This window comes from Triticum dicoccoides, chromosome 4A (genome assembly GCF_002162155.2).
Source record: "Triticum dicoccoides isolate Atlit2015 ecotype Zavitan chromosome 4A, WEW_v2.0, whole genome shotgun sequence".
In the NCBI taxonomy this organism is placed as follows: domain Eukaryota; kingdom Viridiplantae; phylum Streptophyta; class Magnoliopsida; order Poales; family Poaceae; genus Triticum; species Triticum dicoccoides.
In genome coordinates this window covers 666,358,320-666,371,712 of record NC_041386.1, presented here as the reverse complement: position 1 = coordinate 666,371,712, position 13,393 = coordinate 666,358,320, and the positions used below count along the sequence as shown (strand labels likewise).

Below are 13,393 nucleotides of genomic sequence, written 5' to 3'. Positions count from 1 at the left end.
GCCGTCATCGCCTCGCCGTCGCCATCGCCCCGCTGTGAGCTCTCCCCCTCTAACCTCTCTCCCTCGCCCCCAGCGGCCACCATGGGCGCCGCCCCTCCCGGCCCCGAGCACACACACACAAGCATGAATTAGTATATAATTTAGATTATTTAGATTATTATTGTTTTAGTTATCAAAACACACACACACACACACAAGCATGAATTAGTATATAATTTAGATTATTTAGATTATTATTGTTTTAGTTATCAAAATTTTTTATATGAAAATTAGTGTTTAATTAGTATGGAAATTTTTTATGTTTAATTAATATATAATTTAGATTATTATTATTAGTATATAATTAGTGATTAATTAGTATGGAAATTTTTTATATAATGTTGTTTTTCAGTTTTTTAATGGATGTATAGAAGTTGTGTTTTCTGTTTTTAGTGTTAGATGCTTAATTAGTATGAAATAGTATATAGATTTTTGAAATAGTAGAAATGTTAGAAATTTTAGTTATCAAAATCCAATCATTAAAAAAATATTACTTTTTGCGGGCATATAGCTAGTATTTGTTCTCGACGATGCCCGGGCCGCATCCTCGCCGTCGACCCGTCCGCGACGACGTCCAGCCGACCCATGTCCGGGACTGGGCTCCGCCGGGCTGACACTGGGAGGTGCTGCCTGGGGGGGCGTGCCGCTTGATGAGGAACCCGGCCCCGGGTCCCGTCGTCGACCCTGATCTCGTTTGGTGGCGTTCGCGTGGGCCAGTTTCGATGCGGAGGGACCCGACCCCGCCGGAGGTGGTATGTCACCGTTTCAGGGAGGAGGACGAGCACGTCGATCGCTACATGGTTGCGTTAGAGGGCGGCAGGTTCTCCAATACCTGGCAGTATCTTCGGGGATCTCACTTCAGCTATGATCCTGTGAGGGTTCCTTCTCTTTGGGTGTCCACCGCCCGCGCCGCAGGAACCGCGAGTGTCCTAGATTCTTCTGTAGTATTCGATCTTTAATTAGCTAGCCAGTGATGTACTATTCAATATTATATATTATTCGAGACGATGTATTCGAGATTATATCTATTATTCTAGACGAAGTATTCGAGATTATATCTATTATTCGAGACGATGTAATTTGAATACTAAATTGTTTTATATTTCTTTTGAATTAGTTAAATAAAAGCTATGGCAGACAATACCGACAGAGAGGGAGAACAGACCATGTTCGATATGATACGCGGGCCAGATGATGATCAGAATGAAGAAGATTATGACGGCTCCGAATTTCTAAACAACACCGGAGAGGGTGATATGATATTCGATCGCGACGACCGAATTGATGAAGTCATGAACTACGATTATGACGATAACGAAGAACATGTTGATCCTGAAACAACAAAGACCGGTGAGGTATATATATTTATATAAGCAGGTATCTAGTGATCATCACATGTTTTAAATGACTTGAAGATATATTAACGAATTGATCTTTGTTCTTTCAGCCATCCGGATCGAGCAAATCTTCAGGCAAAAGGACGAAACGAGGCCCGAACAAAAAGTTGAAGGAAGGCGTAAAGTACAATATCGAGGCAGTCAGACCTAATGGCGAACCATTAGCGCCTAAGAAGATTGCAGAAAAGTTCATTCGTCACTGCGGAGTTCTTGTGAAGGACCAACTCCCGATCTCTCTTCAAGAATGGAGAGAGCCAGCAAAAGACAAAAGACAAAAAGACAAAGAGGACGCTGCTCCACGTCCAGATGTTACTTTTGTTGACAAGAATCAAAAAGATCTGCTTTGGGATACTCTCATGGAACATTTCACCCTACCAGATCATTTCACAGAAGCAGATGTGCAGAAAGTCAATGACGCTGCTCTTAGGAAGATGGCGGTTCCATTCAAGAACCACAAGAATCGTGAATGGGACAAGTACGTCAAGGGAGGAAGGAAGACTCCAGTATTCGAGGGAACACTAGAGAACCAACGTGCTCATTGGACGATTTCGTGAAATTCAAGGATTCGGAATTAGCTAAGGAACGGTCGAGAATAAACAAGAAGAATGCCGAAAAAAGGATAAGTTCCATAAGCTGGGGCCAGGTGGCTATGCGGTGGCAATGCCTAAGTGGGATAAGTCTGAGAAAGAGATGGAGGATGCAGGTGCCACTCCGGTTACTAAGAGCTGGCCCCCCAGGGTTAGGACTTGGTTCTATGCGCATGGGGGGAGTTGGACCCGAAGACAGGCAATGTTTCGACGAGGGCAAGTCTGAAGGGAGCCGACGATGCGATACTTGTTGCAATAGAAGAGGCACGATCGGGGGTGTTCCATCCCAACAGAGAGAACAACGAGCTTACGCGTGCCCTGGGAAATCCTGAACACCCGGGAAGAACACGAGGCAAGGGCGCTATTCCGTGGTATGAGGGGTTTTCAGACTGGAACACCGACTACAGAACCCGTGCGAGAAAGAAGATTGCGGAGGAGAAGAAGAGGAAGATGGAGGAGGAGCAGAGGAAGCGGGACTATGAACGCCTTCAAGGCCTAGAAGCAAGTCAAGCGGAATTGGTAGTCAAATTCCAGCGGCAGCAGGAGCAGATCGACTCACTTACCCAGCAAAGGGGGTCTCAGCAGCTGCAGCAGCTAGTGAATGATCCAGCATTGGATAGCACCGCCCCATCCATGCTGAGAAGCAGCGTGGGTTCTGCCCCGGACGACGCAATGCTGGGTAGATACCCCGTGGATGACATCACGGAGAACACTAGCTGCGAGCTACACATCAAAATGAAGAACATATCCATGAAGGTGGCGGACGCCATTGCTTTTACAAATCCCCCGAGGCAACCTTCCATTGCAACCCGATTCCAGCGGGCTATGCTCGTGTCTTGGTTGATGAGGTGGTGGACCCATATTCGGAGCTAGAGCTTGACTATCCTGGAGGTGACGACGAGCGCTTTCTCGGAGATGCCAAACATCGTATCATCCTATGGAAAAAGGATTGCATTATCTTTCGAAGGCCACCGACACCGCGTCAGCCGACTCCTCGTCGAAGTCCGCCACCGAGTCAGCAGTCTCCCGCTCTTGCAAGTCCACCATGTCCGGCAAAGTGTCAGGCCACTCCTCCTCCAAGTCCGGCAAAGTGTCAGGCCACTCCTCCTCCTCCAAGTCCGCCACAGCGTCAGACGTCCACTCCTCCTCCAAGTCCGGCACAACCTCAGGCCACTCCTCCTCCAAGTCCGGCACAGCTTCAGGCGGCCACTCCTCCTCGTCCAACTCAGCCCCGTCAGCCGTCTCCGCCGCCTCAGCAATCGCAGAAGAGACACCCCGCAGCTATGGTGCGTAGCGGTACGAGTCGAGGTAGTACAGGAAGTACAGGCGGAGGCAAGCAATATAAATATGGTCCAAGCCTCACGCCTCTTCCGCAGAGGGCTTATGACAGGTCCGAGGAGGAAATCGCAGCCATATCGAAGTCCAAGGTGGAAGCCCATTTTGCACCGAAACCGCCACCACCGCCAAGGGAGAAAGTGCCTGAGGAAACGATTGACCACTTCATTCGTATGGCTCAACCACCAGCTCCCAAGCCTGGTGACACAGACTATGAGCGCCACATCAGGAAGTTAAATCGAGCATGTCTACATAAGGAGGCGAGCTCGGGATCGAGCAAACAAGAAGCAGCTGTCAAAAAATGCGGGAAAACCATTCCCCAGCTGGGAGAACAGGCGGCGCAATCGATCCCCTCGCTTGTTGTGCCAACAACACGTGACAGTACGCGCGCCCAATATTATTGTGGGCAAACAGTTTACGTTCCTGAGGTGGGCAATGTGGTAATAACGGAGGAGCATATAATGCAGGCTGAAGTTCTCAAAATCACTGTTGGACAACTCCTCGAGATCGAGCCCATGCCTGTGCTTAGAGAGGATGAAATAAAACGGAAATATGTCCGGGGGCAACCTTTGGTCGAGCCAGACAAGGTCAAGAACCTCCCAACGAGAATGTATGAATTGCATCAATGGTACATGAACATTACCAAGATTTCCAATCGATTGTTCCTCATGGTGAATGTCAAGGAGGAGCATTACTACCATGAGAAAGCTATGTCCGTTGAGTATTCTGAACTGTTTCAGTTATACAATCAAGACGCACTCGACAAATCTATCGTGCTATTGTCTGTAAGTGATTTCTTTCTGTAATTTAAGTCTCAAGCTAGCTGTAGTGATCCTTTTGATCAATCATTACCTGTAATTATCCTTACTATATTCTTTTCTGTGGTATTATATGCAGGATGAAGATGTATGAAATGAGAAAAGGTGGACGTTATGGCATTGGGTTCATTGACCCAAACACCGTTAATGAATACACATGGAAAATAGATGCACGTCATCAAAAGGCCGTAGAGGACAGCATGCTAGAGTTCTTGAAGCGCCTCAAATACAATGAAGATATACTACTTCCTTACAACTTCTAGTGAGTCATACTGTCTTGTACTACAAATTCTCTGTTTTTGCCTACTAGTTAGCTACATGTTTTTGCTTACATATGCCCGCTTAATTAAGACATGCAAATGTGTGTGCATGCAGATTTCACTGGGTCTTGTGTATCATTAAAGTTGACGCCGGAACAGTTGAAATACTGGACTCACTACTCAAAGAAAAAACTGACTATAACATCTTGTTTGGGATAGTCAACAGGTAATTTCAATCATTATTAACTATATATCTCGGCCTATTTAGTTCGTCATTTCATGATATGAACTATTTAATAACCCCTTTATTCATTTTCTTTGTCAGCGGGCAGGGCTTGGGCAAGATTCATCAGCGTCATGGAAGGCGAATGGAAAGAAAAGCTTAACTGAGGAAGACCCAAGGTAAGTAATTAAGTAGTACTAGCTAGCTAGCTAGCTGCCATCTCTTTAATTATCATGGTTGATTAATTATTATCTGATCAAATTCCATTCTCGTAAAGGCCCTGAAGCAGGCGCAGGGGACTGATCTGTGTGCATTCTGCGTTTGCGAGAACATTCGCATGATGGCGTCCGAAAGGAGCAGATCTCAAAGACAGGAATGGGTACGCTTGTCAAAACACTATTCACAATTTTTACACCATTATCGATATCTAGTCACACAACTAATACACATGCATATTGATCTCCTTCTTAACAGTTCAGAGAGGTGCGGGCGAAGCTCCTAGAAATGGAGCGCGTAGAAGCACTTCAAGAGGAAATAGCGGGATTTTTGCTCGACTAGGTCATAAATCCGAAGGGAGAATACTATTACCCGCTACCGCCCCCATGAAAACCACTTCCAATTGTCATCGTGCTCCGAAGGCACCAATTAGGCTAATGCCACTGGCTCCGAAGGCAACATGCATATGTAGGAGAAATTGTATATAGCTATACATGTGTGTATGTGTGAATTAATTAATATGATGGTTTGTGAGACATTGATGATATATATATGCATAACGTGTACAATGTGTAGTATCGTAAAATACCAGCAAACGAAAAAGAATTAAAATGGAAACACCAAATTAAATGAAAAATAAATCATAAAACTAAAAAAAACCCAAACCTTATAGTACCGGTTGGTCTTACCAACCGGTACTAAAGGGCTCCAGGCCCCTGGAGCTGGCTCGTGCCACGTGGTTTTCCTTTAGCACCGGTTCATGCTGAACCGGTACTAAAGGGGGGGCCTTTAGTGCCCACACTTTAGTGCCGGTTATGGAACCGACACTAAAGGGCCTTACGAACCGGTGCTATTGCCCGGTTCTGCACTAGTGATATATGCAAATGACACTCAATTTTTGTTCTGTTCTTACAACAATATCATGTTAGCATATGGTATTGTAGGTGTAGCATAATGTACTACTCCCTCCGTTTCTAAATATTTGTCTTTTTAAGATTTTAAATGAACTACCACATACGGATGTATATAGACATATTTTAGAGTGTAGATTCACTCATTTTGCTCCGTATGTAGTCACTATTTAGGAACGGAGGGAGTATATAGCAACATTATAGTGGCTACTTCCTCTCTGAATTAGTAGTTGAGAAGAGAAAACCAATATTATTTTATTTCAGTTGAGTGATACATATTTTATTTAAACAAACACTGCATCTGTTTGTAAGAGAGTACTAACAAGCTCACTACTCATGTCACTTCACTCGTCACCTTGTTTGATGTCTCATTTAGCTTCCTCTGGTGTTGGGCCCTTTCTGTCGTCTTTCTCCTTTTTTTTCTTCGCCTTTGCTCCTTTCTTCTTGGCTTTCTCCGCTTCTGCCTCCTCTTCTCCCTTTGCCTTCTCCTTTGCCGCTGCCACGTCTTCCTTGGCCTGCTTGAGCGCCTCAATTAGGCCTGATAAACACAAATCGGGGTCCCTCTTCTTCTTTGTCGACATTGGCATGAGGTATTGAGGTGCCACATCGGTGGGTGACATGTTGGTCTCCTCGAGCAGCCGTCGGATCTCCCCAAACAGCCCATGCTCCATGAAGTCCAGGTAGTTCTTGGTGAGCACCTTGACGCCCTCAAAGCGGCATTAGGAAATCTTGATGTGCTTGTCCATCCTGCCCTGCCAGATCAGCGCCGGGTCCAGCTTCTCCTTGTGGTTCGTCGTGAAGATGATGATTCGCTCACGGCCGCATGCTGGCCATAGCCACCTTGCTTTCATTGTCCTTCGGTGGATCCGTCGGGTCAGGTTCATAGTCATGGGAGTCATTGTTACTAGAGGCCTTCTTGTCCTTGCAGTGTTAACCAGTGACTTCAATGTTGCAGTCGATGTCCACGATGACGATGATGACTTGCTCGTCATCTCGATGACTCGGAATTGTTCATGACCGCAGTAAGCTCGAGGTCATAGACGTCGTAATCGAGGAAATTGGCCATGGCGGCCATCACGGTAGACTTGGCGGTGTCGGGCGAACCGTACAGGGGGCAACCCCCGCTTCCATGCCTTATTAACCTTGGTGTAGTACTCCTTACCCTCCTTGAACACTATGAGGTCGTCGATGATGGATTCCTAGTCGATGTCCATGGCGAGTGTGCCAATCATAGCTGGTTGTTCAAACTTAATATAGTCCCAGACGCTATTGCGAAGGTAGCACCTCCATCTACCGCCGCAGTTGATGAAGAGGCGGCGCTGGCGGTTCTTGATGATGACGGCGCGGCCCTCAGCAAGGACAAAGGGAAGGTAGAAGTTGACACAAGGTCGTAGTGGCGCATCTGGAAGACGGCCTGGTAGAAGCGTCTCTCGTCCTCGGCAGGGCAGAGGGTCATGACATTCCCCTTGGAATGCTTATTGGAGGCATACCCTCAGAGCGTCACACCAGAGAACTCATCGGTGACCTCCTCGTGGTCATCGAGAGAGACCTGGAGGTTACTGATGTCGCTGCCAAGCTCGGCCTTGAGCCTGCGTGCGCGACAGGGGCACGGTTCGCTGAGATAAGAACTTTCTTGGATGGAAGCGCTCGGCGTTCTCCAAGATAGTGATATGGAGGTAGGTGCTGGAGTGAGCAGCGAGCATGGCGGCCCAGGTGGTAAGGTAGTGGCGGAGGGTGACCGGGATGTGGTTCTGAACCATGGACTATAGGAAGACGATGCTCGCGGCGACCGACCCAACCCCAACCCACGTCTTCACCATCTCCCCCATGGCTGGCTAGATCTCTTCTTGTTGGTGTAACAATTTTTAGAGAGAAAGTGATGTAAGGAAAAACACTAGGTGGCCCCATGTTCACGAATTGGAGGTGGATTTGAGAAAGAACACCAAGAACACAAGGGGAAACACAAGAACACTCTAATGGACAAGATCCACACCAAGTACTCCTCAAATCACAAGCAATAAATGGGATGCATCAAGATCCAAGAACAACAAGGGAAATAAAGATACAAGAGGTCTGCTCAATGATGATTAATCAAAATCATATTTGTCTCCTCAGCTTTCTCACCAGGTTAAAATCACAACCCATTAAGGTGGGGCCAGACAAACCAGCTAGAAGGTTATGCAATTCATTAATGAAATCTAGCTTAAAATCATCGTAAGAGGATCCATAAATAGAGATCAATCTCGAAACAGAATTATTGTTTTTACATTTTAACAAGCAGGAAATACAATAAGTATGAATGTCTATAAGGTTTTTTTTCAAACAGATCATCTTTGACCCCAACCAAAATCCCACCTGCAGTGTTAGTTGAACAACATCTAGTATGAATAGCATCTAACCGGTTGAGAGTAAAATCAGATATTATTTTTTTGTCTCAGAAAGACACAGGAAATCAGGAGCTCTAAAGAGCTCTTGCACTCTAGTAATTTTAGTAGACCCATTTGGGCCTATGACATTCCAGAATAAACCTATCATCTAAATCTGGAAATTAATTTTGCTTGACACTTTGTAGACCTTGACTAGTAGCCTTAGTCCAGGAGGAGTCCCAGTCGGCATCCATATCCATGATCAGGATGTGGGTCAAGAGAGTTGTCATCAACAAAAACAGAGATATGAGCAGAAGCATTAAAATCCTCTCCAGTGACATCAATGTCAGGAGGTCAAAACATATCAGTGTTATCCTGGTTGAATTCTTCAAGTCTACTTAATTCTATTTTTTAGGCTATTACCCAAGGACAGGCCAGATTTATCAACATTAGAAATTAAGAAAATCATTATCAAGATAGGCAAAAGAATTTTGAAAACCTTAGGATTTTACCTTTTGGTATTTCCAAGTTCTGGACCTGCTTGATTTCCTGAGCTTTAAGTAAGGATGGCTTCCCATCTCTCTTGATCCTGTTGCTCATCCTAGCAGGGACAACAGCCCCCATTTTCCTAGTCTACGACTCTAGTGATCTTGGAGTTAGGAATGGGGCAATTGTTGTTGTGTTTATACATAATTCTGGACCAGAGTTCTGGCTGATTTACTTAAGTTGACTTCAGCGTGACCAGGGCAGGTGAAGAGGAGCTATCAGAGCTGAAAAATACAGAATTGGGTTGCTTAATCAGTTAATTAATGGATGGAAGGGCAAATTCAGACCTGGTTTGCTTAATTCCGATTGCTAATTGCTTACTGTCACTGTCATACACAGTGACGACATTGGGTCGGTGAAATGGTAAGGAAGCCTGATAGTCTGATACCATGTTTATTTTTAAGTTCCCTAAAAAAAGCTTGTTAGCATTTTAATGCAAGTAAAGCATGTGGGTCTTGTTAGCATTTTGTATTGTTGCACGCTTTATATGTGACAGCATTACAAGTGCGATCACTGCATATTTCTTTTGCAAGGGAGCACTGGTGAATAAACTCACTCTTTTTCCTTGGCTTCCTGGCTTGAGATCATTTCACTTGTCACCTGACTTGATATCTCCATTGGCTTCCTCCGGTGCTTTGTCCATCCCTTTGTCTTCCTCCTTCGCTTTCTTCACCTCTCCCTCCTCTTTCTCCTTGGCCTCCTCTGCCTCCTTCACCTTGGCCGCCACCACGTCCTCTTTGGCCTGTTTGAGCGCCTCGATGAGACCTCTCAAGCACACGGTGGGGTCTGTCATTTTCTTCTTCGACTTGCATCAGGTTCTCTGCAACGTCGGTGGGCAGCATGTCTCTCTCCTCAAGCAACCGCTGAATTTCCCCAAGGAGCTCATGCTCAATGACATCTAGGTAGTTTCTAGCAAGCACCTTGAAGCCCTTGAAGTGGCAGTAGGAAAACTCGATGTGCTTGTCCATCCTATCCCTCCGGATCAACGCCGGGTCCAGCTTTCGTTGTCGTTCGTGGTGATGATGATCCGCTCACCTCCGCACAGCCCGTCGAAGTTAAGCAGGCTGAGAGCGTCACCTTGGTGACGTCGTCCTTCTCCGGCTCTACCGGTAGCTTGGGCTTGTCATCATTGTCAGAGTCCTTGTCATTTGCGGCCTTCTTGTTCTTGTGGCGTTTTCCGGTGAGGTTGACGGAGCAGTCAATGTCCTCTATGATGATGATGGACTTGCCCGTGGTCTCGATGAAGAAGAGATTTCGCAACTCGGTGTTGTTCTTGACCGCCGTGAGCTTGAGGTCGTAGACGTCGTAGTCGAGGAAGTTGGCCATGGCGGCGATCATGGTGGACTTGCCAGTGTCAGGTGGTACGTAATGAAGGTACCACACATCCACGTCTTGCCGACCTTGGCGTAGTATTCCTTGCTCTCCTAGAATGCCATGAGGTCGTCAATGACGGCCTCCTTCTCATCAGGGTGCATCGTGAGTGTGTCAAAGGTGGGGGGGGGGGTGCTCGATGGGGACGTGGCTCCAGATGCTTTTGCCCCGGTAGGGGTTCAAGCTACTTCTGGCATTGTTGGCGAAGAGGCGGCGTTGGCAGTTTTTGAGGGTCACAGCGCGACCCTTGCCGAGGCTGAAAGGAAGGTAGGAGTCTCGGAGAAGTCGTCAATGACCTCATGGTGGTCCCAGAGAAATCGTCAATGACCTTCTCGTGGTCGTCAACGGAGACCCGGAGGTTCCTGTTGTCCTTGCCGAGCTCGGTCTTAAGCTTGGGCGTGTGACGGACGCAGGCATCGCTGAGGTAGGCTTTGACAGAGGGGAACAAGTCAACCGAGGAAGATGACGGTCCCCACCACCGATCTGAGCTCCGCCCACCTCTCAACCATCGCCGTCATTGCCGGACCTGAAGCTCCTCTTCAAATCGTGTCTTGATAGAAAGCCGTAGCTAGTGACCTGGATTGGACTGGATATGCGTGTACGTGTGGCTAGGGCTGGACCAAAAGCTCCTAGCAAGCGAGCTTAATGAGCGCTCGATAGTTCGGCTCGTTAAGCTCGTAGCTCGCTTCTTAATGAATAGAGCCAATCATTGATTTTAGCTTGTTAAGCTTAACGAGCTTAACGAGCGAGCTAACGAGGTTCACGAGTAGCTCGTTAAGCTCGTTAGTAACAACACAACATATATTTTCATATTATGTGACAAACTTTCTGTAGCACCTCAGCCCATCTATTTAATCTAATCGACATATGAGGCAACATACTACTTCCTTTCTTTTCTTAGTCATAATATTTTATATTGAAAACCATACCTACACATTCATCATGTATGTCGTAACACATTATAATCTGTTAACGAGCGCTCGCGGGCGCTCACGAGCTTAACGAGCTTCAAACGAACCGAGCCGAGCAGGGTTTTCTGCTCGTTAATCTTAACGAGCTTAACGAGCCGAACCTTAACGAGCACGAGCTTAAAGAGTACGAGCTTAACGAGCCGAGCTGCTCGTTAGTCCAGCCCTACGTGTGGCGTATATAATTCCAATGATTCCTGGGGGTAATTTGCTTAGGTTGAGCAGGAGCTGGTGAGGAGGAGCTCCAAGGAGAACCGGTTAGAGCACGTCAGCTGTTTTTTATTTTTTTGGGAGCAGGTTAGCATTTTTTTTTTGAGCAGGTTAGCTTTTTTTTAGGGTAAACCACACTTTATTCAATGTTTGGAGTACGGTTTACAAGCGGTTGAGCAGGTTAGCTGGTGGGCGGAAGAGGAGGTGGCCCAGCCAGCATTTAGCTGCTGCTGGGCCGGGAACGAGCACACCGCTCGGTTCGCCGTGCGTGTCTAAAGAAAAGAAAGATTACTACCACATCGCTCGCTTTGGAGCCTACTTCCCGCTCGGTTTGCTACGTGCTTTTAGTACCACAGCGTGCCTAAACAAAAAATAGTACCACCCCGCTCGCTTTGGAGCGTACTTCGCGGTCTAAATAGTCTGGTAGTGACCCACTTATCGCCGAGGATGCAAAGCATATACACCGGCTTGCCGGTCAGGGTCTGTCGAGGCAAAAAGCGGTCATCACATACTTCTGGCCAGGCCAGGCCGTGGGCCTGTCACCTTAAGTTGCTGTTAAGTATGGATTGATGTTAGTCTTTTTTTCCATAATAAACCTTTAATTTTCTTTTTTCAAAATACCAAGATCTATTGTAAAAATGAGCCCAAGTTTTTGCCAGGTTGAAGCAAAAAAAAAAATACATCGGTTCCAGCAAAAAAAGCCAATTCAAGCAAATCCGACAACTTTGCCGGGGTTGCAGCACGAAGCACCACGTCGGTGGCGGAGCTCGTAACCTGTGGCCTCGAGCTCGACGGTGTTTGTCGTGCTCGTGACAAGGCCGGGGGAGCATGCGACGAGCGGTGGGCTGGCCACAACAAATCCGGCACGCGGTGGCGGCTCTGTAGGTGCAACGTGAGAGAGCAGGAGGTTGGGCCATCGACACGAGGGAGCAGGAGGTCGGTGGCCGTCGACGCGGGGGAGCAGAAGCTGGGCCGTCCATTATTTCTGATCCAAGGGTCGAGATTTTATGAGGTAATAGGTCACCCATGAGATGTAATAAGTCACCATCAAGAGGTAATAGGTCGCCCAACACTCTTATTTGGAAAGTTTTGGAAAGTAGGAAACACCAGAAATGGAAAGTAAACATTAATGATATATTCCTACCATATAAAGAGCACTCGAGTATAAGGAAGCTGGGCGATCGTCGGCACGGGGAAGATAGTGATGCGGGCGAGAGAGATGACACCGATCGCCTGAGGAGATAAGGTAGTAGTTGTGAGACACACTATTAGTTCTGATCAAGCGACGCACGTGCGGCCGGCTCAATAGTCAGAAGTACAAAATATCTTAAACATAATAAATATTACATCAAGGTCTTTGAACCACCGAGCGACCAACCGTCGGCAGAACGACCCACTAAAAAGCCAACTTCCCCTCTCTTATGTAAGCCTTTGCTTCTCTTTCAAATGGTTGAACTTCATGTTCCCACTAGTGCAGAACCGGCCTTTAGTGCCGGTTCGTGACGGCCTTTAGTGCCGGTTCGCCAACCGGCACTAAAGAGTGCGGACTAAAAGTCCCCCGCCCCTTTAGTACCGGTTCGTCACGAACCGGCGCTAAAGTGCAAACACGTGGCACGAGCCAGGCCGGGTGCGCGTAGGGCTTTAGTACCGGTTGGTAACACCAACCGGTACTAAATGTTTTTTTAGTTTTCCCTTTAGTTTTGTGTTTTCAATTTAATTTAGTGATTGTTTTACATTATAATGAGTTGTTAAATCATTAGGTGAAAGTACCGCGGATTAGTTTCGACTTAAGGATCTAGCTAGCTATAAGTGATCAAGTATATGCCATATCGATATTATACTTGATCACCTAATTAGGTGATCAAGTATAATATATATGGATATGGCATATATATACTTGATCACTTAGGTAGGATCCATTCAGCTGAAACTAATCTGTGATTTCTTTCATTAAATGATATAATAACTCATCATCATCATCATATTAATATAAAAACTCTTACATCATATCATCAACATGAGTATATGTATACTCTAGCTAGCTAGCTAGCTAAAAATCATCGTAGTCGTCATTATCACTATTTAATCATCATAGTCATTACCGCTATCTAATCACCACCGATAGTAGCTTAAAGAAGAAACATTC

At 46.4% G+C, this 13,393-nt stretch overlaps 3 pseudogenes; 1 reads left to right on the top strand and 2 right to left on the bottom strand.

Annotated features, from left to right (window-relative positions):
- LOC119284014 overlaps window positions 1-5,830 on the top strand; it is a 14,736-nt pseudogene extending 8,906 nt beyond the window's left edge.
- A 300-nt stretch (window positions 5,831-6,130) lies between these two features.
- LOC119289635 lies at window positions 6,131-7,606 on the bottom strand (annotated as a pseudogene).
- Window positions 7,607-9,287: 1,681 nt separating this feature from the next.
- LOC119284013 overlaps window positions 9,288-13,393 on the bottom strand; it is a 10,928-nt pseudogene continuing 6,822 nt past the window's right edge.